The 27,323-nt window shown below is 44.4% G+C and overlaps 1 long non-coding RNA gene across 1 annotated transcript; it reads left to right on the top strand.

Annotated features, from left to right (window-relative positions):
• The first annotated feature begins 112 nt into the window (after positions 1-112).
• LOC129017425 (uncharacterized) lies at positions 113-27,323 on the top strand. Its single transcript, XR_008495070.2, has 3 exons — positions 113-386; positions 754-849; positions 27,169-27,323. It is a non-coding gene; the product is annotated as an uncharacterized LOC129017425 (long non-coding RNA).

Raw genomic sequence — 27,323 nt, 5'->3', positions numbered from 1 at the left:
ATCTGTGGGTGGGGAGGAAAATCTTCTCTTCCAAAAATAATCTCTCTGCAGTGGGGTTTGAAGCTGGACCAAGCTGCTAGCGCTATTTTTACCCAGCTTGCAGTTCAGGGTGTAAATAGCAACTCTGGCTGTTTTTTCCCACAGCTGACAACAGAGTCAACCTCTTCGAGGCAGGAGCATTCTGGCATTTTGCACAGAGAAAACAGAACACAATTTGCCCTCGGGCCCAGTTGATGATTCCTGGACCGTGGGGTCGGTATCCAGGGCTGGCATCTCCACGGTTCTTTTATCTCAGTCTCCACTATAAACACCAGGCCCCATGAGAGCTGCTGGGCTGAGGCTCATTTAAAGAAGCTTCCTGCGGAATGATGAGGGAAAAAAGGCAGGTTGGTAAATCCCCGCCTGCGCCCGCTGAGGGTTCCAAGCGCATGAGCAGCTCCAGGCTCCAGCTTGCTGTCCCCCTTGCCCTCCTTGCATTAGCAGGCACTTCCTCTAAGGCTGCTGCCCTGGGAGGGTTTCTTGCAAACCCACTAGATCGGAGGAAAGACAGAGAAAACATCCACTTAAGGCTGCCCAGTTGACAGCATGTCTCTAAAAATATATGTCTCCTAATTTTCGAGTGATTGAAGGCCCCACAGCCTTCAGCACTGGAGTCATTTAGAGGTCATGGTGAAAGGACTGGCTCCCTCCTTGCCCCCATTTAAGCTGTAGCTGCGAGAAAGCCCCCAAAGCCTTGGGTCATGTCTCTAACAGGCACCGGTGAGTGGGAAGTTCAGCCTCATAGAAGTCCCCTTGCTGGTGCAGGTCATGAGGAAGATGAACTAGCAAAGCTGAGATGCGCCCATCACGGTAAGCAATTCTCTATTGCTTCTCTTCTGGGGAATGAATAGGCTTCATTTGCTTTTCCCTGAGGCCAGGTTTCTTACCCAAATCTGTCCCTGGAGTCTTTGGCCTGAAATAAGAAAGGAGTTTTGAGTCAGCAGGAGAGCCACTCTTCACTATGAATTACACAACTCCTTGTGGAGCTGCCCGTACCCTTCCCCCAGGCACACATCAATCAGTCGAAGTATTTCTCAAATATCTACCCCATACCCAGAACTGGGCATTTAGGTACGTGGTTCAAGTTTCAGATTCTTCCAGCAAGTGGTTTGTATGGGGTAAGAAAAAGGATTGGAGGTCAGGTAGGCAGCTGAGTAATCCCCAACTCTGCCTTTTTAAAAGTGGTTTCAGTTGCGCATCCTCGGAATTGATTCTGGGCAGCTGTTAATTGCAAAACTCACTGCCAATTATTGATAGCTAAAGTGGCATTGGAGAGCTTCTCATGGTAAAAATAGGGGCAGGTAATAGATGAGAAAATAGCTTTACATTTGAGAAGAGAGGATGGGAACATGTTGTCTCAATCTTGCTGTGTTCGAGGTTTCCTTTGTCAGCCTAGGTTCTCTCCCAAGACTGCCAGCAAAGTCTACTTAGTGACCTCCAGCAAATAGTCCACCAGCAAGCTACTTAAGATTAGAGCAGACCGGACACGGTGGCTCACGCTGTAATCCTAGGACTTTGGGAGGCCGAGGCGGGTGGATCACGAGGTCAGGAGATCGAGACCATCCTGGCTAACACAGTGAAACCCCATCTCTACTAAAAATACAAAAAATTAGCTAGGCGTGGTGGTGGGCGCCTGTAGTCCCAGCTGCTTGGGAGGCTGAGGCAGGAGAATGGCATGAACTCGGGAGGCGGAGGTTGCAGTGAGCCGAGATCGCGCCACTGCACTCCAGCCTGGGCAACAGAGCAAGACTCTGTCTCAAAAAAAAAAAAAAAAAAAAAGATTAGAGCAAAACTTTGTCTTGGCAGCAAGAACAGGGGGGATCCCTGCTGAGTTCAGGGCATCCTGTTTCTCACTGGGCTCAGTCACATTAAACAGCCAATACCAGTTTTAGGAAAATCCATGTTGAATTTTAAATGTACTTTTGGCTCATTTTGGGGGTTATGATTGTCCAATTCAGCTGGTAGTTTGTGCACCAAACTTCAAATCGACAAACGATGGTTATTCAAGGAAGTTTCTTGAAGCCTAGATGGTACATGTTTACCTTAAAAAGCAAAACCAAAAAATTCCAAAAAACAGAAACAGGAAAAAGTGCCCTGGTGAGTAAAACCAAAAGCATGTGGCAGACAGACACAATGCAGGCCTGAGTATTTTGAACAATGCTCATGGCCCTAGCTTTGACACTGGGGAAACTGGAAATGTGGTCGCAGACTTCCTATGTCAAGTGTTTCCCTGGATTTCCTGGAATCCAACTTGAAGTGCCATTTCCCCTGGTGCCACCAAGGAGTTAAGCTTTGGTTCTGTTCTCCCAGTGACTAAGAATGCTCTGTGTGGCTCTGAGATCATCCAGAAAGAAACTGACAGTCGGCGTGGGAAGTGTGTGAGCTTTCAGTGCTCTTGAAATGCCTTTGATGGGCATGGTGAGAGAGCAAAAGGCTTATTGCCACCTAGTGCCCCTGATTGTGTAATTTCGTCGTGAATTCTTGTTTCTTCTTTTGAATTTTGCATAATTTTAAATGAAGATCTCTAACTCCTTGGGGAGCTTGATGTTGTGATGTGTGAGTTATTCTATGGAGCTATTCTATGTGAGCTATTCTATATTTTAGACAGCAAACGTATCCCACCACTTGGAAATATCACCCATTTTGATTGAAAACAAAGTAGAATCAATGACCTGACCAAATCACACGTGTGTGTGTGAGGGAGACTGGGTCTTTCCACTCCTGATGTTTTCTTTCTTCTGAAAGGAGTCCAAACACTCCTGGCTTCTCTCCACCCGCCCCCTCTTCCCTGAGAAGGAGGAGTGGTTTAATATGACTGGTGAGTTTGGAAGGAGGAACTGTGCCTTATATCATCCTCTCTTCTTTTCTTCTTGGGAGCAAGCTTCGCTCCCGCGGGGTGGGAAGAGTAGGCCCATTCCAGCTCAGCTGCCTGTCATCGAGCCGCCAAGTCTGCCTAATTCTGAAGTTGAGTATCGGGAAGCTCGATTGTCTGATGATATAAGCCACGTTCTCTAATATCAGCTTTATCAGTAGAAAAGGTTATTTTTGGTCCTCATCTAGCTTGCGGCTATGTTCTGATTCAATTCAAAATTCACAGAGAAGGGAGCAGACTGCTATTTTGGGGCCTCCTCAAAGACCCCAACATATTTACTGAAAGATTTCCTGTGATTAGAAAAATCCCAGTGTTGGGGTAAAGTCCAACTTCTAGATCTACATCATCACTTTCTTATATAACACCAGATTCCTTAGCTGTCAGCTGAGTAAAAGAGAGTTTATGGGTGTTCCTTGCAGCTAAAATGCATCCATTCAAAAGTTATTTATTTAATCCTTACCACGTGCCAGGGGACACATAAGTGATCAAGAGAAACAGTCTTGGGCCGGGCGCGGTGGCTCACGCCTGTAATCCCAGCATTTTGGGAGGCCAAGTTGGTTGGTCACTTGAGGTCAGGAGTTTGAGACCAGCCTAGCCAACATGGTGAAACCCCATCTCTACCAAAAATACAAAAAATTAGCCAGGCGTGGTGGCAGACACCTGTGGTCCCAGCTACTTGGGAGGGCGAGGCACAAGAATCACTTGAACCCAGGAGGCGGAGGTTGCAGTAAGCCAAGATCACACCATTGCACTCCAGCCTGGGTGACGGTAGTGAAACTCTGTTTCAAAACAAAAAAAGAAAAAAAAGAGAGAGACACAGTCTCTGCTGTCACACAGTTTATAATTTAACTAGGATGTATCAATTTAAAAGTTTAATGTTTCAAGTGAAAGAAAACAATCTCAAATAGGCTTGAGTAATACAGGAATTGTCTCACTGGAGATCCAGGCATAATTTGATCCAAGATTCAAACAGCATGGATCCATTTCTTGGCTCTGCTTCCTTTGAGTTGGATTCATTCTTTAGCCACCACATGTTGGAACCCCTCTCTCCTGGCAGCTTCAAGCTTTCCACGACAGCTGCAGCAGATCTAAGACATACCATTTACCAGGCTGACTAGAGTCCAAGTTCCAGCAATCCCTGGAGGTCCATCCTGAGAAGGCCATCTCAGGTTATAGACCAGCACATAAATCGGGAGCTCACAGGACAGAAGACCACTGATTGGCTCACGCCCAGTGGGGCCCACCCCCTGATACGGGAAAGTTGGGCCTTTTCCACTTCCAGAAATTTGGGCACCTATTTGGAAGGGAGAAAGGGCCACAACTGATAACTGTTTATGATAGAAGGAAAAACAATAAATATGCTTATACTTCTGCTCTGAGGGAATCATTCAGCCTGCAGAAAATGGAGACATCTCATTACTACCTGGCAAGTCAAACACAGGCCTGGGGATCCAGAGATGTATTTGGATTCCAAATACGTATGGACCCCTATACACATGTGTGGACCCCATACACATGTGTGGGCCCCTATACACAGCTGACCCTTGGGGACACTGTAAAGGTTGATACATGATAGACTTTGCTCCTTGATCTGGCCCTTCAGTAGTTACCCTTGGACTGTATTCTGCTATTCTGCTGTGTGATAGCGTTTCTCTTATTAATTAATTAATTAATTTATTTATTTATTTATTTGAGATGGGGTCTCACTCTGTCACCCAGGCTGAAGCGCAGTGTTGCAGTCTAGGCTCACTGCAACCTCTGCCTCCTGGGTTCAAATGATTCTCCTGCCTCAGCCTCCCGAGCAGCTGGGATTACAGGCGCATGCCACCATAGCCGGCTAATTTTTGTATTTTTAGTAGAGATGGGGTTTCACCGTGTTGGCCAGGCTGGTCTCGAACTCCTTGCCTCAAGTGATCTGCCTGCCTCGGCCTCCCAAAGGGCTGGGATTACAGGCGTGAGTCACCACAGAGGAGAGTATGTGCCTGAGAGAGATGATGAAAGGATGACTGAGATGATATTCGCAAAGTACGTGGCACAAGTCACCAAAAAACCTAAGCTATCTTTTGGTGTGTGTTCATTATTCTTTCAGATTTAAGGACATTCAGCTGGTGGTTTAGGGGCTAAACATTAACCACAGTGGGGCGAGTCAACACAACATGAGCTGTGAGCCGTGAAGATACACAGGCCTTCGGTGTTCTAAGTTGAATAGACCTGTGTGAAAAAACATATAACCAAAACGGATTGAAAATAGACAGAAATGCAGTCAAACATGCAGGGTAGAGAGAGTGCTCCAGCTAAGACCTCGGCCAGTTCTTTTTTTTTTTTTTTTTTTTTTTCGGGACAGAGTCTTGCCCTGTTGCCCAGGCTGGAGTGCAATGGCGCGATCTCGGCTTACTGCAAGCTCCTCCTCGTGGGTTCAAGTAATTCTTGTGCCTCAGCCTCCCGAATAGCTGGGATTACAGGCGCAGGCCACCACGCCCGGCTAAGTTTTTGTATTTTTAGTGGAGATGGGGTTTCACCATGTTGGCCACGCTGGTCTCGAACTCCTGACTTCGTGATCTGCCCGCCTCGGCGTCCCGAAATGCTGGGATTACAGGCATGAACCACCACGCCTGGCCCTTGGCCAGTTCTTAAGAGGCAAGAGTACTTGCTGAACAACTTAAAGTGCCGGTGGTGCCTGAGCAATCCTTTATTTCTTCATTCAGCAAACATTTTTTAGGTATCTTCTATACAAGAAGCTATAATAAAAACACACAATCAGTTTATGAGGCAGGCACTTAAATCCTTTTTAGAATAAAGAAGGGACCTCCCTTTATAAATAGGTAAATTATTATAAAAATTATATGCAAAGCTAAAATGAATTAAAGATCTACTATTACACAGGAGACAGAAAAGAGAAAACTAGTTTCAGTATTTGGGTGGAGGCTGGAGAAGTGGGCTATATCTGGGATGGAATGAACCAACTTTGTGTTAAGTCATAAACAAATGTATAGGGCTAAGTGGAGAGATGGCAATCAATTATACAAAATCTTTTTCGGTTGCTCAAAGAAATGTGACCCAGTCCTCTGAACGCCCTACAGCAGCAGTTTATTTGTACCTTGCCTACTGCTCTCATTCTAACTTGTGTCACAGTCGGTTATTTATTCATTCAGTTATTTGGTTACTCATTGAACATTGATGCAAGGCTTGATATATGCTAAATATTGTGCCAAGGGCCAGGATACAAAGTAGAGCGAGACATGGTTTCTGTAGCTCAGTGTAGGAGGGAAGGAGGCATGAAAAACAGAATTATAGCCTGAGCACAGTGCCTTCCACATGTAATTCCGGTACTTAGGTGGGAGGATTACTTGAGGCCAGGAGTTGGAAGTTGCGGTACACTATGATTGTGCCACTGCGTTCTAGCTTGACAGAGCAAGACCTTGTCTCTAAAAGAAAAAAAAAATTATGATCTAACATGAGAGGTGCTATAATAGAAATATGCCCTGAGTGCTTGGAGGTGAAGTCTTCACAAAGGAAGTGATATTTGAGTGGATCTTGACAATAACAGGAGTTTCCTAGGCTGGATTTCCAAAGTAGCTGGAAAGCCCCTGAACGAGGAGCCAGAATGGTGTGTGAGGAAATGCTGAGTGGTTTGGTATGTGGGGATCTTTGGGTATGTAGGGAGAGTGTCAGCAGAGGAGGCTGAAAACATAAGTGGGCTAAAAGGTAAGTCACACAGAGCTTCATAGATCTTGCTATGGGCTTTGAACTGTATAGACAAAAGGATTTGTTGAAGAATTTTAAGTAAATGATTGACAAGATCAAGTTTGGGCTTTAGAAAGATGTTCTGGCAGCGGTCTGAAGGAAGAGTAGTAGTGGGGAAGGACTGGAGGCCAAGAAATCAACAGGGAGGCTATTTCACTAATCTGAGTCAGAAGTGATAACATCTTGATGATTGAAAAAGAGGAAACAGAATGGGTTCAAGGAAGAACTGAGAGATTAAATCAACAAGGCTTGGTTATTGGTTGGAAGGAAGATTATGTAGGGAAAGAAGGCATTAAGAATGACTTGGGGCTGGGTGTGGTGGCTCACGCCTATAATCCCAACACTTTGGGAGGCTGTGGTGGGTGGGTCCTTTGAGCCCAGGAGTTTGAGACCAACCTGGGAAACATGGCTGAAACCTCATTTCTACAAAAAAAAAAAAAAAAAAAAAAAATGCAAAAAATTAGTCAGGCTTAGTGGCACGTGCCTGGAGTCCCAGCTACACGGGAGGCTGAGGTGGGAGGATCACCTGAGCCCAGGAGGTTGATGCTGAAGTGCATGATGATCAAGCCACTGCACTCTAGCCTGGGTGGCAGAGTGAGACCCTGTCTCAAATAAATAAATATAAATAAATAAATAAAAGAATGACTTAGAAGTCACTAGTCCATGCAGCTGAGGAAACAAAGGTGCCATTAACCGCAGTAGGGAATAGAAGAACAGGAGGAAAGATAAAGACAGGATAATGACATGCTGTGTTTAAGATGCCTGCATGACATTCAAGTGGACAAGCCCTACTGGCAGTTGGAAATCTCTGCCTAGAGTTAATGGGAGAGCTGGAGGCTAGTGATTCAGCTGGGAATAAATAGGTGCCGAGGCTATGGATATAAAGGGCACACACCCACCAAGTACAGCTGGAAAGTGAGAAGATAAGAGACACCAGCACAGACCCTACAGAGCACTAACATAAATGGATTGATCAAAGAGGAGCCAGAAAAGGAAAGTAAAAAGAGGTGTCCAGAAAACAGCCAGGAGAACTGGCAGAGACCAACATCTTAGAAGGCATAGGAGACAAGAGCAGGAGGCAGTCAAGTAGGTCAGAGCTGCTGAGAATTCTAGTGTAGCATTTGTGACATTTCCCCATTAAAGAGCAAAGCCTGTGACAGTAGGAACTCCTGGCACAGTACTTTGTATAAAGCAGGCAGTATCTGTGTCACGATCTATAGATAGACATATAGATGTACCAATTTGGAGACTGCTAGTAACTGCTAGATACCCAGAGACCTCAAATCTGGAAACATTGCAATTTTAAAGTGTCATTTAAGGGTCAAATTAACAATAAAAACAGTACTCTCTCTCTCTCTATATATATATATATATATACATTTTTTTTTTTAAATTTTTTTTTTCAAGATGGAGTCTCGCTCTGTCACCCAGGCTGGAGTGCAGTGGCGCGATCTTGGCTCACTGCAACCTCTGCCCCCCAGGTTCAAGCGATTCTCCTGCCTCAGCCTCCCAAGTAGCTGGGATTACAGGCGTGCTGTAATTTTTGTACTTTTAGTAGAGACGGGATTTCACCATCTTGGCCAGGCTGGTCTTGAACTCTGACCTTGTGATCCACCTGCCTCGGCCTCCCAAAGTGCTGGGATTACAGGCGTGAGCCACCGCATCCAGCCAAAAACAGTACGATATTAAAGAGATTCTAGCTTTCCTCAAATTCCATTAAAAATTATTACTACCACCTTGTGTATTTCTTCGTATTTGGTCTTCCAGAGAAGATACATGGTCCGCAATATAAAATGAGGAAGCTGGGGCAATATAATTTATCAGAACAGAGGAGTTCAGTTGCAGTTGCTGGAACACAGAAATTGGTGTCAATGTGTTTGGCCTTTACAAAAGTCATTCTGAGGGCAACATCATGGTGTTTTAGGAACTAAGCAATTTCTTCCTCCTCTTTCTCCCCCTCCCCCTCCCCCTCCCCCTCTCCCTCCTCCTTTCCCCTCTCCTCTTTCTTCCTCTCCTTCCTCCTCCTCCTCCTCTTTCTTATTCCTTCCATTCTGTTGCCCAGACTGGAGTGCAGTGACCTTGGCTCACTGCAACCTCTGCCTCCCAGGTTCAAGCAATAATTTTTTGTATTTTTAATAGACACGGGTTTTTGCTATGTTGGCCAGGCTAGTCTCGAACTCCTGACCTCAAGTGATCCACCTGCCTCGGTTTCCCAAAGTGCTGGGATTACAGGCGTGAGCCACTGCGCCTGGCCAGCAATGTCTTCTTCAAATGTCATACAATGTTACAGTTCTTTTTCATTTGTCCGTTCTTTCAACGTTGAGCACCTCATATGTTCGAGACACTGAGTTTTGTCAGCCTCTTGACATCTTTCCATCCCTCAAGGAGCTCACAGTTCAGGGGGGACATAGACAGGGGAATACAATGGAAATATACTGAGAAGTGCTGTGCCAGAGGTAAGCACAGTGGGCAAATGAAGACAGAGAAAGACAACCCAACTCAAAGGGCAGCAAAAGAGGGCAGTGGTGTAAAGTCTTTCCAGAAGAGACAATGCCTGCCAGGTGTTACAAGGAGGGGCAAGCTTCCAGATCAAGGAGACAGCAACTGTAAAAAAAAAAAAAAAAAAGAATTCAATATGGCTGAACACAGAGTACAAGGAGGGGAAGAGTGAGAGATGAGCTGGGTGGGTGGGGACCTCATCAGACCCCGGAAGCCCTTCTAAGGATTCGGAGCTTGAGCCTAAAAGCAATGAGGAGATGCTGAATGATTATGTTAGAGGACTTCAAAGGAAGTCGTTTGCTTCTCATATTTTTCTTATTTCCCATTCTCTCTCTCTCTTTTCCTTCCTTCCTTCCTTCCTTTTTCTTTTTCTCTCTCTCTCCCTTTCTTTCTTTTTATTTCTTCCTTTCTTTCTGAAATTGTAGCTGATCCTTCCTCCCCTCCCTCCCTCCCTCTCTCTCTCTCCCTCTCTCTCTTTCTTTCTTTCTTTCTGAAATTGCAGCTGATCTGGTCTACACCCAAAGAGAATAAGTGCAAGGGATTTATTTACAGTATGTCCATGGGTGGGTGTAGAAAAAGATGGAGTTGATCCCTGAAACCAGACTTTTGATGGCAGTAAGTAGAAAAATGAGAGGATCCCAGGAATAATTCCTATCTCCCACAGACTTTTCTTCCATCTAAATCTGGAGATGCCTGTGTTCGATTTTAATGAGGAGGCTGTTACCTCCAAGGTGTGGACAGGAACCTTTTTTTTCTTGCCAAATGAGCAAAGAAAGGAATCTTAATTACAGAGAGGTCTACACTCTTGCTACTTGAAACTGGGTCCCTGGACCAGTAGAATCAGCATCCCCTGGGAACTGGCTGTACAGACAGAAATCTGAAGCTCCACCCCAAACATACTGAATCCAAATCTGCATTTTAAACAAGATGCCTGGGTGATTCCCATGCACATTCAAGTCTGAAAAGTCCTGATCTACAAGATAGGAAAACTGCCTAGTTGGTAAAACTTAGGGCACTGTGTTGCAATCTGTGTTTTGTTTTGCATGACTGATTGATGAGTAATCAGTTTGTCAGCCTCTATGATTACTAATTTATGTCCAAAAGCAAACTCAATCAGGGGCTAAACCCTTTCTACTCTACTGAACATTTCTAAGAAATCTCCACAGAGCCCACGATGTTGTGATCCATTTAAATACAGGACTTGCTCTCTGGCTGATGAGTAAAAGATTCATTCTTTTTTTTTTCCTATTGTGGCAAAATGTGCATAACATAAATTTACCATTTTAACCATTTTTAAGCGTGCAGTTCAGTGGCATTAAAGACATTCACGCTGTTGTGCATTCATCACTACATCACCTCTAGTGTTTTCATCTTCCCAAACGGAAACTCTGTACTCGTTAAACAATAACTCCCCATCACCCCCTACTTCCAGCCCCTGGCAACAACCATTCTACAATTTTTTTTTTTTTTTTTTTTTTGAGAGAGAGTCTCACTCTGTCACCCAAACTGGAGTGCAGTGGCGTGATCTCGGCTCGCTGCAAGCTCCGCCTCCTGGGTTCACGCCATTCTCCTGCCTCAGCCTCCCAAGTAGCTGGGACTATAGGCGTTCGCCACCACGCCCAGCTAATTTTTTTGTATTTTTAGTAGAGACGGGGTTTCACCATGTTAGCCAGGATGGTCTCGATCTCCTGACCTCGTGATCTGCCCACCTCAGCCTCCCAAAGTGCTGGGGTTACAGGTGTGAGCCACCGCACCCGGCCCACGATTCTATTTTTTGTCTCTATGAACTTGACTACTCTAGGTAGTGCATTGAAGTGGAATCATACTGTACTTGCTTTTCTGTGACTGTCTTATTTCACTTAGCATAAGGTTGTCAAGTTTCATCCATGTTGTAGCATATGTTGACATTTCCTTCCTTTTGAAGTTGAATATTTTGCTGTATGTATCTACCATATTTTGTTTACCATTAATCCATCAATGGACACTTGATTGGCTCCCACCTTTTGGCTCTTGTGAATAATGCTGCTACAAACATGAGTGTAGAAAGCTTCATTTATGCCAGCATGCAGGTCCCCTCTTCTAGCTTACCAATATTATTTTCTAGAGAGATGCCAAAACAAACATAAATTCACAGTTAAGGGATGCTCTCAATGGATTTTCTCTCTCTCTCTGTCTCTCTCTCTCTCTCTATTTTTTTTTTTTGTTGTTGTTTGTTTGTTTGTTTGTTTTAAGCAGAGACAGGGTTTCACCATGTTGCCCAAGCTGGTCTCAAAGTCCTGAGCTCAAGCGATCCACCCACCTTGGCCTCCCAAAGTGCTGGGATTATGGTCATGAGCCTCAATGGATTTTCTTTAATATATCAAGTCTCTAGTTGACTCCTTACGAAGAAAAGAGAATTTCCTGTTGTTGGGAGCAAAATGTCCGTTGCAGTTAGTCTCTGTCCGGGAGTCGTGCCCTCCTGAATATAAACTCAGGGCCAGAGCCAAGACTTCAATTTCTGAAGCACAAGTATTGATTTGGTGACACCATTGTCTTCCCCTGATGCTATTCCTATCAACCCAAATTATCTGTGTGAACATAGGAGCCATTTTTTCCGGGTGTGCTGGGCAGCTGGTGACAAGCTGCTTGCCGATAGGCCCTGACAGAGATGAACACTTGGCTGCTGTTGGGCAGTCAACACTGTCCTTGCCAGGGCGTTTCTGGGCAAAGGAATCTGCAGCCCTGAAGCCGATGAGCATACACCACCCCAACAGACCCAGTGCTCCATGCTGATTTCAGCAACCCACAGCAAGGCTCAGACAAGGGAAGAGGCTCTCAGCTTATGGGTGAACTATTCCTTTTGTTTTGTTTTGAGACAGGGGCTTGCTCTGTCACCCAAGTAGCATGATCTTGGCTCACTGCATTACTGCAGCCTCAGTCTTCTGGGCTCAAGCGATCCTCCTGCCTCAGCCTACTGAGTAATTAGGACCACAGCCGTGTGCCAACATGACCGGCTAATTAACAAAAATTGTAGAGACAGGGTCCCCCGTGTTGTCCAGGTTGGTGTTGAACTGGGCTCATACAATCCTCTTGCCTCAGCCTCCAAGGGTGCTGGGATTACGGGCATGAGCCACCGTGCCCAGCCTGCGTGAACTCTTCTAAAGAACTACGTAAAGGGTATTATGTCTCCCAAAATGATCCGGAGTCTCATTTCCTGGTGTTGCTTCAGGAAGCTGTGGGGTCAGCTCCCCTTGTATGCTTTCCCTCAGGCGCCCAGTGGGCTGCTCTGACACTTTTCACTTCATCCCACTATTTCACCTCTGGGACAACTTTTTAGGTTGCCACATATGTGCAAGGATGAGAAGGATACAATCATACCACCTCATTTGGAAAATACACGCTGAGACTCTTGATTTCATCTTCTGTGGAATGACTTTTGCTTTGCAAACTAAATCTGGATGTTAAGACAGGGGAACAACCACAAGTTCCCCATTTTCATGTTAACTCCTGGCCCTCAAGGATGATTAACTTTAGAAACTGAAAACACATTTGGGCTAATCGTTTATGAGATCTGATTAAGAGCTTTACAGAGAAGATTTGCACCACTGTTAAGAAAGGCTCTAGCAATTCAGGAGAATGCACATGTAAGAGATTTCCTTCCACCGGATTAGAAAGAAGAGCTAGAAAACACAGCTGAAGACACAAGAGAGGAAGAGGTGAAGACCTGCCTGTACGAATCCAAAGAAAAAAGTCTGTATGTGGGTGAACACATCTGAAGAAGTCCCATGAGAACCACTGACTAAAATGTAACGTGACGAAATAACATGTGTGTGCAGCCACGTTAATGTGTGACATGTGTAGCTGCAAGGATCTAGTGAAAGTCTGGGAACATGCATAAAAGAATTAAGTATTTGTAGGCCACTGTCTAGAATTTACAATTTGCCTCCTCCCAGATTTGTCCTGATCTGTCCACTTGCAATGCCCTTCTCTGTCCTTTCCTTCTCCATTAGTACATGCTTATCACCTTATTCAAGAGCTAAGGAGAATCTCACCACCTGCAGGAAGACTGCCCAGACTGACCCCTCTTAACTGTAATAATTCTTTTTTTTTTTCTTTTTTGAGACAGAATCTCACTCTGTCATCTAGGCTGGAGTGCACTGGCCCGATCTGGGCTCACGGCAACCTTCGCCTCCTGGGTTCAAGCAATTGTCCTGCCTCAGCCTCCAGAGTAGCTGAGATTACAGGTGCACGCCACCACGCCTGGCTAATTTTTGTATTTTTAGTAGAGATGAGGTTTCACCATGTTAATCAGGCTGGTCTCAAACTCCTGGCCTCAAGTGATCTGCCTGCCTCCGCCTCTCAAAGTGCTGGGATTACAGGTGTGAGTCACCGCGCCCGGCCTCTTAACTGTAATCATTCTTTTGCACCCTCTCCAAATGTGTGTATCCTACATGTCCTAGGGGAGCCCACACGGCATTAATGACATCTTTCTTAATGATCATTTTCATGCCACTTTCTGTATGTGTGGTTTGTATCCCTAAACCAGTCTACAAGCTCCTTGAGGTGGGGACTATTTGGGAGGAGAAAGGGTGTGGTTTGTTTGGTTGCTGTTGTTCTTGGCCTTTTCTCTTGGATATCCTAAAGCAGTGCTTCTTAAACTTTAACAAGCACATTAAATGCTTATTATTGTTACATGTTATATGCTTATTAATGTTACCTGTTAAATGTTTAATAATGCTAAATGCTTCTTACTAAAATGCAGAGCTGATTTAGTAGGAATGAGTTGGGCCTGAGATCCTGCATTTCTTTGTCTTTGTTTCTTCTCTCTCTTTCTTCCTTTTCTTTCCTTCCTTCCTTCACTTTCTTTCTTTCTTTCCTTTTTTTTTTTCTAAATGGAGTTTTGCTCTGTTGCCCAGGCTGGAGTGCAGTGGTGCAGTCACAGCTCACTGCAATCTCGAACTCCCGGGCTCAAGCAACCCTCCCACCTCAGCTTCTCAAAGGAGCTGAGACTACAGGCATGTATCACCATGCCTGGCTAGATTCTGCATTGCCAACCTAAGTGTGGCTATTGGTTGGAGGACCACACTTTTTTGAGTGGCAAGGCTTTTAACTCAAGGCTTGGGCCTCAGAAGGGAATTTTCCTAGAATACTACCAAAAGTCTTGCTTGTTTATGTTGAAGCACTACTCTGGGAGTTAAAAGCCTTGCCACTCAAAAAAGTGTGGTCCTCCAACCAATAGCCACACTTAGGTTGGCAATGCAGAATCTAGCCAGGCATGGTGATACATGCCTGTAGTCTCAGCTCCTTTGAGAAGCTGAGGTGGGAGGGTTGCTTGAGCCCAGGAGTTCGAGATTGCAGTGAGCTGTGACTGCACCACTGCACTCCAGCCTGGGCAACAGAGCAAAACTCCATTTAGAAAAAAAAAAAGGAAAGAAAGAAAGAAAGTGAAGGAAGGAAGGAAAGAAAAGGAAGAAAAACAGAGAGAAGAAACAAAGACAAATTCTACCTAGCAATAAGGCTTTTCCTCTTTGATCACTAGACTGCCCCCTAAATTAACTGAAGCCTGAGGACATGCTTTTGTTATAGTGCAGTTGTTTGAATTTGTGTTTAAATCTAGGAATACAAATAGTTTTACTAATGTAATTTGAGAAGATTGGTGAGTTATTTTGGGTATGCATGGCCTAGCCCTGCAATCCTAGGATTCTCTTGATAAGCGCCACAATTATACCAGCTGATCCCATAAGAAGGGAAAACAGTCTAGCCCGCATAGAGTGCTGACAGCTGTAACACCCCCTTCTGGACGAGGGGGCCTTCGCTTTTCCTCCAGGTGGGTTAGGTAGCTGGAAGCAGACATAAAGCTTTTATTTTCCTGTGCCTGGTAAGTCTCTGTTTCCTGTGGAAAGTCCCACTTCATCAGAGGCAAAGAATTCTCTTAGTTTCACCTCTGAAGCTAGGAAAATTAGTCTTTAACCATACTAAATAGACTTCAATAAACGTTTTTCTATTTTCTTTTTAAATAGAGACAGGGTGTCCCTATGTTACCCAGGCTTGTCTCAAACACCTGGGCTCAAGTGATCCTCCCACCTCAGCCTCCCGAAGTGTTGGAATTACAGGCATGATCCTAGCCAATAAATGCTTTTTAACTGGGAGGGACAGACCAGAAAGATAAGCCGGCACTAATGAAACCAGAAAGACACTTGGCTGGACTCCTAGCATGACACCAGCAAGAGGAAAGTCAAGGCCAGATGCCATCGCTCACACCTGTAATTCTAACACCTCAGAGGCTGAGCTGGGAAGATCGCTTGAGGCCAGCAGTTTGAGACCAGCCTGAGCAACATGGCAAGACCGCCCCGCCCATCTCTACAAAAAGAGTAAAAAATTAGCCGGGCCTGGTGGTGCATACCTGTAGTCCCAGCTACTTAGGAGGCTGAGGTGCTTGGGCCTGGGAGTTCAAGGCTGCAGTGAGCTATGATTGCCCCACTGCACCCCAGCCTGGGTGACAGAGCAAAACCCTGTCTCAAAAAAAAAGAGAGAGTCAAGTCTCTCAGGGCCTTGGTTTATTTATCTGTAAAATGAAGGTATTGGGCTGGAAGATTCCTAGCAGCCCTAACAGGTTAACTAACAGCCAACTTGGGAGAAAGGCAAAGAGACAAGAATTCCACCGCTGGCTACTTGACAGCACAATGTGACTGGAGTTTCTTGGCTGACTTGTATTCTCTCACTGGTCTCAGCCCAAATGCTTGCCCTGATATGGTACTAAGTTATCCCTTCTTAGAAAATTTGGTGCCTCACATCTGCCTGCCTGTTGTAGAAAGACCTGAAAAGACACGCTCTGTGCTGCCACCTAGTGGTTCCTGTTCTATCAAGGCAGGGTAGACTCTTTTCTGTTCTCCATTCACCGGCTATGAGGGTCTAACAGGAGAGACAAAAAAATAATGCACTTCCAGGTGCCACCGCTTTAAGGGAATCAGGGACTATGACTAAGAACTACAAGGTCTTCTAAACTTTATAATTTCCTCTGTATTGTTATTTCCTGTTTCGCTGCAGCGATTAGCAGTAAAACTCTAAAAACAAAAATGACCAAGGTTGTTTTTAAGGTCAGCAAGGAAGCAGGGAACTGGGGAGAGACAGCACTCCAGGGTTTGAGGTAAACAACACCAGGAGATGGAGTGGGTGGAAGGAGCTGAACAGCGGAAAGGAAAGAGGGTGAAGTCCTCTGGCTTGTTTGAAAAAGGAAAGAGGGGGCGGGAGGATGAAGTTGCCTTTTAGCTGGAATGAAAGTCATCATCTTAATAGCATTGTCATTCTTTCCTGTTTTGTCTTTAGATGCACAAATCTGTTTTCAAGCCTGGAAAATGAAGCAAATGTATGGTTTTCAGCTACTGTTGCAGTTCGGGGGCCTTTGTAGCAAATGATACTCCCCTAGATTAAGGATCCGAAATACAAATGTCTATAGAAAGGCCACGCAGATATGGTACCTGGATGGAGGCAGCCAGAGGTAAAGCTGTTGGGAGTGGTGGGGACTGTGGTAAACAGGAGAGCACTCACTCCATCTAAGGAAGCAGAAGCAACCAGTCCCAGGTGATTATGGGCCTAACCAAACCGTGTACCCACATTGCTAGATCTTTCAAATTTTCAGGAGAAGCTGGAAACTTGGATTATTATGTGAAGTCACCTTGTTTTTAAATGCTGGCAGCTAATGTTGCTTAAAAACAAACAACAGTACTCTGTGAGCCAAATAAAACATCAATGAGACATATTTAGCTCAAAGGCCAACTCTTTGAAAACATGAATACAGAGCATTTTGCAATCTGGAATGCTAAAGCACTAATATGATTTTTTCAAGGTGTGTGGTCTTCTTCTAAATAACAAATGACAAGGCAACAAGCAAATACCAGGTAAATTGGGAACTGCAAAATGCTTTGTGTTACTATTTGTTAAAATTGACTATTGTGCCTAGAAATTTATATAAAGAGCTAGTTTGTTAATTTTTCATGTCCAACTGGAAAGCTCCGATATATTCCTTCAATAAATCATGAGACATTTATTGAGCACCTAATATATGCAAAGTAAAGATAAATAGGCTGGGTGCCGTGGCTCACACCTGTAATCCCAGCAGTTTAGGAGGCCGAGGCGGGAGGATTGTTTGAGCCCAGGAGTTCGAGAAGAGCCTGGGCAACACAGGAAGACTTCATCTCTTCATCTTCATCTTACAAAAAATTTTAAAAATTAGCTGGATGTGGTGGTGCATGCCTGTAGTTCCAGCCACTTGGGAGGCTGAGGCAGGAAGACTACTTGAGCCCAGGAGGTCAAGGCTGCAGTGAGCCATGATGGTGCCATTGCACTCTAGCCTGGATGACAGAGCAAGACCCTGTCTTAAAAATAAATAAATAAATAAATAAATAGTCTGGGTGCCGTGGCTCATGCCTGTAATCCCAGCACTTTGGGAGGCTAAGGCAGGTGAGTCACCTGAGGTCAGGTGATTAGCTGGGCATGGTGGTGGGCCCCTGTAATCCCAGCTACTCGGGTGGCTGAGGCAGGGAGAACTGCTTGAACTCGGGAGGCGGAGGTTGCAGTGAGCTGAGATTGTGCTACTGCACTCCAGCCTGGGCAACAGAGTGAGACTGTCTCAAAAAAATAAAAAAAAATAAAATAAAATAAAATAAAAATAAATAAAAATTTAAAAAGATAAATAAAACTTTTTCTATAAAAAGTGTCAGATAGTATTTTACTTTATTTCTTTTTTTCTTTGTTTTTTGAGACAGAGTCCCAGTCTGTCTCCCCAGCTGGAGTATAGTGGTACGTTCTCAGCTCACTGCAACCTCCACCTTCCGGGTTCAAGCGATTCTCCTGCCTCAGCCTCCTGAATAGCTGGGATTACAGGTGCCCGCCACCACGCCCAGCTAATTTTTGTCTCTTTAGTAGAGACGGGGGGGTTTCACCATGTTGGCCAGGCTGGTCTTGAACTCCTGACCTCAGGTGATCCACCTGCCTTGGCCTCCAAAAGTGCTGAGATTACAGGTATGAACTATGATGCCCAGCCCAAATAGTAAGTATTTTAGGCTTTGAGGTCCATTCAGTCTCCATCACAACTACTCAGATCTGCCTTTGTAGTCACAAAGCAGTCTTAGACAATACATAAACTAATGGATATGGCTGCTTTCTAATAAAACTTTATTGACAACAGGCAGCAGTCCAAATTTGGCCTGTAAGCCATAGTTTGCCAGTCTCAGATGTAGAAGATTTAAGAGAGCTTGCAGCCTAATGCAACAGTTTTATTTTTAAATAGTTACATGTTTATATTTTGCCTACTAAGACGAGGAATTAGAGTAATATCGCTATGGTTTTTAAGTTATATTTTGGGTGATTTTTTTTTTTTTTTTTTTTTGATACAGGGTCTCACTCGTCACCCAGGCTGGAATGCAGTGGCTCCATCATGGCTCACTGCAGCCTCAACCTCCTGGACTCAAGCGATCCTCCCCTCAGGCTCCCAAGTAGCTGGGACTATAGGCATGCATCACCACGTCTGGCTAATTTTGTATTTTTTGTAGAGACAGGGTTTCGCCGTGTTGCCCAGGCTGGTCTCAAACTTCTGGGCTCAATTGATCCTCCTGCCTCGGACTGCCATAGCGGTGGGTTTACAGGCGTGGGCCACCATGGCTGGCCAAAAACGTCATATTTTTGACTGAAACAGTTACTTCAGTGGAGTGGTTCGATTCATCTGTGTTTTGGTTGGACTTGAAACTGTTGTGTGGTTCTCACCTGTAGTCCCAGCTACTCAGGAGGCTCAGGTGGGAGGGTCGCTTGAGTCTAGGCAGCAGAGGTTGCAGTGAGCCAAGATTGTGCCACTGCACTCCAGCCTGGGTGGCAGAGCAAGACCCTGTCTCAAAAGAAAAAAAAAAAAGAAAAGAGGCCAGGCACGGTGATTCATGCCTGTAATCCCAGCACTTTGGGAGGCCAAGGAGGGCGGATCACCAAAGGTCAGGAGTTTGAGACCAGCCTGGTCAACATGGTGAAACCCCGTCTCTACTGAAAAAAAAGAAAAAAAAGCTGGGCGTGGTGGCATGCACCTGCAGTCCCAGCTACTCAGGAGGCTGAGGCAGGAGCACTGCTTGAACCTGAGACATGGAGGTTGCAGTGAGCTAGATTGTGCCACTGCACTTCAGCCTGGATGACAGAGACTCCGTCTCAAAAAAAAAAAAAAGAGAAAAGAAAAGAAACTGTAGTGAAGAGGCAACATGAAGCTGAGTACACTTGATTGTTTCCAGAGTCCTAGAACTTCCTACCTGGAACTTTCAAAAATATGTTCTAAAGAGAGCAAATGAAGCAGTATATAATTTTATTTATTTATTTATTTATTTATTTACTTATTGTGGAGACAGAGTCTTGCTCTGTCGCCCAGGCTGGAGCGCAATGGTGGGATCTTGGCTGACTGCAACCTCCACCTCCTGGGTTCAAGCGATCCTCCTGCCTCAGCCTCCCAGGTAGCTGGGACAACAGGCGCCCGCCACCATGCCTGGTTAATTTTTTGTATTTTTTAGTAGAGACGGGGTTTCACCGTGTTAGCCAGGATGGTCTTGATCTCCTGACCTCGTGATCCGCCCATCTCAGCCTCCCAAAGTGCTAAGATTACAAGCATGAGCCACCACGCCCAGCAAAAATTTCTTAATAGGGATGCTTCCATTTGGCCTCATGACCCTTCCCTCTTCTTCCGACCTAGAACACAGATGCAATAGCTTAGAGGTTCAGCAACCTTTTTGTGACCGCAAGGACAAAAACAACAAACTAAGGATGGTGGAGTGGAGAGAAAGAGGAAGCTTTAATGATATCATTGAGCAGCTCCACTAGCCCTGAGTGGAATACCTTTGGGTTTCTTATTACATGAGAAAAAATACAGTCCCCATGGAGTAAAACCATTATTATCTGGCTTTCTATTACCTGCAACCTAACCCTAAGCCTTTCTATTTGGGGCTATTTAGAGTTTCCTCCTATTTTCACAGTCCATCAACATTGCTCAGGAAATGAAAACGCAACAGCGATCTGGCATGAATGCAGTTGTATTAACTCCCCAACTCTTCCTGTGCCACTTTAAAAAGTTGAAGTTAACGTTATTTAAAATCTTGTTACAAACTCAAATAACATATAAAGATCAAAATCCATTGAGTTTCTTAGGAAGAAGTCTTATTACAATACATCAACATCAAGTTCAAAGAAAATGTTCTGTAATACATCTTCTAAGAAAATCAAAGCGATTGTCAACAGATTTTTTTGAACTTGTTTTAGGTAGCAAATATTTTATGCCAACACACTATCCAAAATGTGTTTAAAAATGTATAAATAGGGCCGGGCATGGTGACTCACACCTGTAATCCCAGCACTTTGGGAGGTCAAGGCTAGAGGATTGCCTGAGCCCAGGAGTTCAAGACCAGCCTGTGCAATATGGTGAAACCCTGTCTCTACAAAAAATACAAAATTAGCCTGGGATGGTGGCATGTGCCTGTAGTCCCTGCTATTTGGGAGGTTGAGGTGGGAGGATCACTTGAGTCTGGGAGATGGAGGCTGCAGTGAGCCAAGATGGTGCCACTGCACTCCAGCCTGGGGGACAGAGCAAGACCCTGTCTCAAAAAAAAATAAATAAATGAAAATAAATTACATATATATATATATATATATATATATATATATATATGACTATAGTCTACATTTTAGAGTTTTTTAATTTTTTTGAGATAGAGTCTTGCTCTATTGCCCAGGCTGGAGTGCAGTGGCGTGATCTTGGTTCACTGCAACCTCCACCTCCCATGTTCAAGTGATTCTCCTTCCTCAGCCTCTCAAATAGCTGGGATTACAGGTGCCTGCCACCATACCAGGGTAATTTTTGTATTTTTAGTAGAGACGGGGTTTCACCATGTTGCCCAGGCTGGTCTTGAACTCCTGAGCTCATGTGATCCGCCCGCCTCAGCCTACCAAAGTGCTGAGATTACAAGTGTGAGCCACCACGCCTGGCTACATTTTAGAGTTTTATGTCCTCCAAACTCATCATGTTTTGTGACATATACATTAGATGATTATAAAGATCTTTCAAACATCAGAGCTTCCACTTGCCAAATTTAGGACAATTTGATGTATTTTGTACATCAAAAAATAATGGATTATAACACGTTAAATGAAATGTAAAAGCCCTATGAATTCACAGTGATTCAGAAGCATGCCAGCTAATAAATGTAGACAAATGATAGAATTTGAGTTTGTAACTGCCAATGTAATAATTTGATTCAGTCTGGCTATCATCAATGATAAAATCATTGAGTGAAAGGATGTTGGGGAATAGGATAATTACATGGTTCCAGAGTTGCACCCCACAGATGAATTAATAAATTCAGGCCAGGCACGGTGGCTCACACCTGTAATCCCAACACTTTGCAAGGCTGAGGTGGGCGGATTACCTGAGGTCAGGAGTTCGAGACCAGCCTTGCTAACATGGTGAAACCCTGTCTCTACTAAAAATACAAAACTTAGCCAGCTGTGGTGGCACATGCCTGTAATCCCAGTTACTTGGGAGGCTGAGGCAGGAGAATTGCTTGAACCCGGGAGGTGGAGGTTGCAGTAAGCTGAGATCGTGCCACTGCACTTCAGCACTCCAGCCTGGGCAATAGAGTGAGACTCTGCCTCAAAATAAAAAATTAGTAAATTCAAAGGGAAAATGTATCTTTACCATGGAGAAATCTGGTGAATACCCTCTTAACCAAGCAATCAAACTTGGCATCACTAATAGTAAAACAATGGTTGGCCTCCTGTTGTAATGCACTAAGAGATACACAACACCCATATATAGAATTCTGCTGGAATTGTTTAACCTGAAAATAAACATAAGGGAACAATCAAGGAAATTCAGAATCTGGAAAAAATCTGCAAGATAACTGGCCTGGATTCGAAAAAAGTTCAATGTCATGGAAAACACCAAAAGGTGGGGATTTTCTGAGACTAGGAGAGACCAAGGAGATACCCAGATACCATATGTAAACCTTGAGTAGATCCTGGATGCGAGGGGGAAAGCCTGCTAGATAAGACATTTTTAAGATCATTGGAGATAGTATATTAAATTGTCTTCTTGAATTGATGTTAATTTTCTTATTCTGATTGTAGTGAGTGTTATTGTGGTTATATACTAGAATGACCTTTTCCTAGGAGATCTGTAATGAGATATTTAGGGGTGAGGTGTCATGACAGCTGCATACTACCTTTAAAAAAGTGTGCTGGCCGGGCATGGTGGCTCATGCCTGTAATCCCAGCACTTTGGGAGGCCAAGGCGGGTGGATCACGAGGTCAGGCGTTCGAGACCAGCCTGGCCAACATAGTGAAACCCCGTCTCTACTAAAAATACAAAAAATTAGCCAGGCATGGTGGCGGGATCCTGTAATCCCAGCTACTTGGGAGGCTGAGGCAGGAGAATCGCTTGAACCTGGGAGGCAGAGGTTGCAGTGAGCCAAGATCGCGCCACTGTACTCCAGCCCAGGTGACAGAGCGAGACTCCGTCTAAAAAAAAAAAAAAAAAAAGTGTGCTGTGTGTATGTACGTGTATATAGCAGAAAATGTGGTGAAATGTTAATGATTGGTTAATCTATGTAAAAGGTTTAGGATGTTTATTGAACTATTATTCCAGCTTGTTTGGAAGTGTAAAACTTTCCAAAAATAGAAACGTCATACTATGCCTTGGAATTTTATTGTAACTGTTATTTTTCTGGTAGATATTAAGATGTACTAGCTAGACATTCTGACACAAGCTGTAGGTATCACATAAGCATTATTCAGTAAAGACTATTTGAGTCTGGCCTACTACAAGCCAGACATGATTTTAGGCAATTAGGATACTTGAATGAACAAAACAGAGATCTCTGGTCCTGTAAAGCTTATATTCCGGGGGGGAGAGACAGACAGATACACTAAACATAATAAGTAAATAAATTGTGGGAAAAAACAGTCGAGTAGGAGTTAGAGGACAATTTGGGAAATACTAAAGTGGAGACTTAGATAAATAAATGAAAGAAGCACAGGGATTGATTTAGGGGATATTGAGATAATGTCCAAATTTTCTGTTATTCTAGGATATGCTGGTTTGGTTTCACCTGAAGAATACTGCACCTTTTAATCACACAAAGCCATTTCAAGTATTCCTAGTTAGGATTCACAACTGGTGTGCATTTCAGGCACACCAATTCTGAATCCTAACTAGGAATACACTGGTTCTCTTTCACCTTTTACTGAATCCCAACTAGGGTGACCAGGTGTCTTGGTTTCCCAGGACTAAGGGGTTTCCCACGACATGGGACTTTCAGTGTTAAAATTGGGATAGTCCTGGGTGAACTGGGATGGGTTGGTCACCTTAATACTGCCACTGGCCACTTGTGTGACTTTCAGTAAATCATTTAGCTTCCAAGAGTCCTGATTTCCTCATCTATAAAAAGGACATTATACATACATATATATACATATATGCTCCAATATGGATGAATCTTGGAAATATTATGCTAAGTGAAAGAAGCTAGACACAAAAGGTCACATATTATTATTTTTTTAATTGTTATTATTATTTTTTGAGACGGAGTCTCACACTGTCACCCAGGCTGGAGTACAATGGCACAATCTTGGCTCACTGCAACCTCCGCCTCCTGGGTTGAAGTGATTCTCCTGCCTCAGCCTCCTGAGTAGCTGGGACTACAAGCATGTGCCACCACTCCCTGCTAATTTTTGTATTTTTAGTAGAGACAGGGTTTTGCCATGTTGTCCAGGCTGGTCTCGAACTCCTGACCTCAGGTGATCCACCGGCCTTGGCCTCCCAAAGTGCTGGGATTACAGGCGAGAGCCACCACGCCTGGCCAAAAGGTCATATATTCTGTGAGTCCATTTCTCTGAAATGTCTAGAATAGGCAAATCCATAGAGACAGAAAATAGATGAGTGACTACCAGGTCCTGCGGAAAGTGGGGAATGGGAGTTGACTGCCTCAGGCATGTGCAGATTTTTTTTGGGGGGGTGGGTGAGGAAAATGATCTAGAATTAGATGATAATGGTTGCACAATTTTGTAAATATACTAAAAACCACTGAATTGTACATTTCAAGAGGGTATATTTTATGTGAATTCTATCTCAATGAAGTTCTTATTAAAAAAAATACAGGTCAGGCTCGGTGGCTCAGGCCTGTAATCCCAGCACTTTGGGAGGCCGAGGCGGGCGGATCACGAGGTCAGGAGATCGAGACCATCCTGGCTAACACAGTGAAACCCCATCTCTACTTAAAAAAAATACAAAAAATTAGCTGGGCGTGGTGGCAGGCGCCTGTAGTCCCAGCTACTCAGGAGGCTGAGGCAGGAGAATGGCGTGAACCCGGAAGGCAGAGCTTGCAGTGAGCCGATATCACACCACTGCACTCCAGCCTGGGCGACAGAGCGAGACTCTGTCTCAAAAAAAAAAAAAAACAAATACAATAACATGGAGTTACCATATAGTATGGTTTGGATGTTTTGTCCTCTCTGAATCTCATGTTGAAATGTGACCTCCAATGTTGGGAGGTGATTGGAAGGCCCTCCTTAACTGGAGGTGTTTGGGTCATGGGGTCGGATCCTTCATGAATGGCTTGGTCCTGTTTTCACAGTAATGAGCAAGTTCTCACTCTATGAGTTGACTCAAGATCTGGTTGTTTGGGGGACCGTGGCACCTCTCCAGCCCTTGCTCCTTCTTTCACTGCGTGACGTACCTGCTCCTCCTTCACCCCTGCCATGATCATAAGCTCCCTGAGGCCGTCACCAGCTTCAGCACCATGCTTCCTGTACAGCCTGCAGGACCATGAGCCAAAATAAACCCTTTTTCTTTATAATTACCCAGCCGCAGGTATTCCTTTATAGCAATACAAACGGACTAACATACCATATAACCCAGCACTTCCACTCCTAGATATATACCTGAAAAAGAAATAAAAACATGCCCACACAAAAACTTGACATGGATATTCATAGCAGCATTATTATTATTTATTTGAGACAATGTCTTGCTCTGTCATCCAGGCTGGAGTGCAGTGGTGCAATTGTGGCTTACTGCAGTCTTGACTGACCTCCTGGGTTCAAGCAGTCCTCCCACCTCAGCCTCCCAAGTAGCTGAGAATACAGGCTGACATCACTGAGCCCAACTAAATTTTTTTTTTTTTTTTTTGAGACAGAGTCTCACTCTGTCGCCCAGGCTGGAGTGCAGTGGCACAATCTTGGCTCACTGCAGCCTCCACCTCCCAGGTTCAAGCGATTCTCCTCCCTCAGCCTCCCGAGTAGCTGGGACTGTAGGTGTGCACCACCACACCAGGCTAATATTTGTATTTTTAGTAGAGATGGGGTTTTACCATGTTGGTGAGGCTGGTCTCGAACCCCCAACCCCAGGTGATCTGCCCGCCTTGGCCTCCCAAAGTGCTGGGATTACAGGCGCAAGCCACCGCACCTGGCCCCAAGCCCAACTAATTTTTTATTTTTTATAGAGATGGGGTCTCACTATGTTGCCTTGGCTGGTCTCAAACTCTTGGACTCAAGCAATCCTCCTGTTTCAGCCTCCCAAAGTGCTGGGATTACAGGCATGAGCCATTGTGCCTGGCTGCAGCATTATTTTTAATAGCCAAAAAGTGGAAAAGACTCAAATGTTCATCAGCTGGTGAATGGACACACAAAATACAGTATATCCATGCAGTGGAATATTATTTGTCAACAAAAAGAAATAGAATACTGATGCTACGACATGGATGAACCTTGAAAATATTGTGTTAAGCGAAAGAAGACAGTCATAAAAGCATATTGTATCATTCCATTTATACGAAATGTCCAGAACAGGCAAATCCATGGAGACAGAAAGTAGATTAGTGGTTTCCAGGGACTGGGAGAAATGGAGGAAAATGGGTGTGACTGCTAATGGGTATGGGGTTGCTTTTGGGAGTGATAAAATGCTCTAAAATGTATCGTAGTACCGGTTGCACAACTCTGTGAATAGACTAAAAACAATTGAATGGTACACTTTAAATGAAAGAATAGAATGGTATGGTAGGCAGATTATGTTTCAATAAATCTGTTAAACAAGTAATAGAGAAAAAATATTTTAGATAAAAAAATGATTATAATGTCTGTGTGAGGTCTAAATGTCTTTGCTCTCCTCCCCTGAAACACACATAGTTATCACACCAAATTATCATTGTGTATGTCTTTGTCTGTCTTGTCCACTGAACTGAGACCCCTGGGATGACAGAAATTTTCTAATTCATCCAGGGATAGCCCAGTGTGGTGAGGCATGCCTATAGTCCCAGCTACTTGGGAGGCTGAGGTGGGAGGATCGCTTGAGCCCAGAAGTTAGAGACTGCAGTGAGCTATGATCATGTCACTGCACTCCAGCCTGGGTGACAGAGTGAGACCCAGTCCCTAAAAATAATAGTAATAATAAAAATCAAAAATAGGCCAGGCACTGTGGCTCACGTCTATAATACCAGCATTTTGAGAGGCCAAGGAGGGAGGATTGCTTGAGGCCATGAGTTTGAGACCAATCTGGGCAACATAGCAAAACCCCATCTCTAAAAAAAATAAAATTGAAATATATATATTTCACACATGGCCAACTTTCTGATCATGTAAGCTGTGCAGTCTCACAAGACCCTATGATCAGAAGGACTCCACACTTGGTTCAATTCCCTGCTGTCACTGTCTTGAAATTTTTAATACTACGGTTTCTGAATAAAATGTAGGTGCCCCTCATTTTCATTCTGCATGGGGCCCTGAAAATGGTGTAGCTGTCCTGAATGCACTTTTGTACCCACATCACTTAGTTTAGTACTGATGCACGGTGGGTGCTCGATAAACATGAATTACTTTTCCCAGTCCCAGTACCCTGAGAAAAGCCCAGTGACCTTCCACACCGATTTACCTAGAGCTTCCTACCTGCCAGGGACTGTATTAGCTGCTGGGATACAGGGGGAGCCAAAGCAGGCAGCTGAGACTCTCTTTCCCCATCACTGCAGGGCAAGCATTGAGGAGGAAGCTGTTCACGAAGCCAGACGTGCCTACCTAACTACTATCTCCAGCAGCAATTACAGCATCTGACTCGTTTGTGCTTTTAGTCAGAGAAAAACGCATCACCTTGGAATCCTGATCTTGTGAGTTCTTTGTTACAGGA

Source organism: Pongo pygmaeus, chromosome 19 (genome assembly GCF_028885625.2).
Source record: "Pongo pygmaeus isolate AG05252 chromosome 19, NHGRI_mPonPyg2-v2.0_pri, whole genome shotgun sequence".
In the NCBI taxonomy this organism is placed as follows: Eukaryota; Metazoa; Chordata; class Mammalia; order Primates; family Hominidae; genus Pongo; species Pongo pygmaeus.
This window is presented reverse-complemented; position numbering and strand designations above follow the sequence as displayed.